At 27.9% G+C, this 1,366-nt stretch overlaps 1 non-coding gene across 1 annotated transcript; it reads left to right on the forward strand.

The window, feature by feature from the left end:
* Nucleotides 1-828: 828 nt before the first annotated feature.
* On the forward strand, nucleotides 829-901 carry TRNAR-UCU (transfer RNA arginine (anticodon UCU)). Its single transcript has one exon. It is a non-coding gene; the product is annotated as a tRNA-Arg (tRNA).
* The last annotated feature ends 465 nt before the right edge of the window (nucleotides 902-1,366 follow it).

Here is a 1,366-nt window from a genome sequence, read left to right on the forward strand (position 1 = left end):
CGTCTAGACTTTTAGGGACTTTTTTTATTATAAATAACTTTTTTACATGTCAAATGGCTTGTAGCGTATTAGGTGTCACTAACCTGACACGTCAACTAATCATCTTGTGACACGAGATATTAACCTACTATGTTATTATGTTACGTGACACTTAACGTGACACTTAACGTGACACGTTATCATCTAACTAACGAAAGGATTAATTTGACTTATGTTGTATCTTTCAAAGATTAATATGACAAAAAAATAATGAACTAATTTAAAAGTTGAGTGATTTTTCAGAAATGAATTTGATTATTAACTCAATATTTTATATTTAAGACTTGTTACAGAACTCAAAAAGAATTAAATAAATAAAGTAATACATAATTTTTTTTTATCTATTTAAAAAATAAAACAAGAGTTATAACTCGTCTTTATTCGTCAAGTAACGATGATTTTGGTATAACCAAACAGTCAAAGTATCAACGACAACTATATACCTCATCAAAATAATAGCTATATGAGTCATCTCTTATATTCTACCTCTTAACAAAGAACATGTCTTATGCTCTAATTTTGCATTTTCTATGATTCACTTACCATAGTATAATGATATCTCACATCTCTAATAATAATTTATATTACTTTACGCACATATAACTGTTACTAACTTGATTGTTAGAATGTCTTTTAGAGTTAATATAACCGTACATATTCTCGGTTCGACTCTGATCACAATACAAAAGAACTTCTGACGAAGGAAGTCTCAAATTAAGTTCCCAAATTCCAATCTCTCTTTCTCTTACTTTATGTTTAAAATAAATGAGTGTAAGCGATATGGCAAAAGCGCCCATGGCCTAATGGATAAGGCGCTTGACTTCTAATCAAGCGATTGTGGGTTCGAGTCCCACTGGGCGTGTGTCCTTTTTCTTAACCATTTTTTTGAACTACATTTACTTATAATCTTAACAATTATATATGTTGTGCTTTTTGGTCTTTATAATATATCAACAAAATGTGTTTATTGGAATGAAAAGTCTTTTTCAAGGTATAATAAGATAAGATACTTTTATTTATTCTAAGAAATGTATGTAGTTAACATCGTATATAGTTCTCAACGTGGCATGGGTATGTAGCATTTTAATATCTTAATGCAAATCTATTGAATTTTGGGATGCTATATAATATATATTATCCCATGGTACCTTGTAACAACTGCAGCTTATGTTTGCTTAATTAGCTTTGAAAATCACACTTAATTGTTCTAAAATTATAAAAAATTACATAAATACCTCTTAATTTGTTACTCTTTCATTAACTTCTATTTTGAATTCTTTAGTATCTTTTAAAAAATAAAAATTGATGTTAAATATCACAATAAAAA

This window comes from Arachis duranensis, chromosome 9, assembly GCF_000817695.3.
Source record: "Arachis duranensis cultivar V14167 chromosome 9, aradu.V14167.gnm2.J7QH, whole genome shotgun sequence".
Lineage (NCBI taxonomy): Eukaryota > Viridiplantae > Streptophyta > Magnoliopsida > Fabales > Fabaceae > Arachis > Arachis duranensis.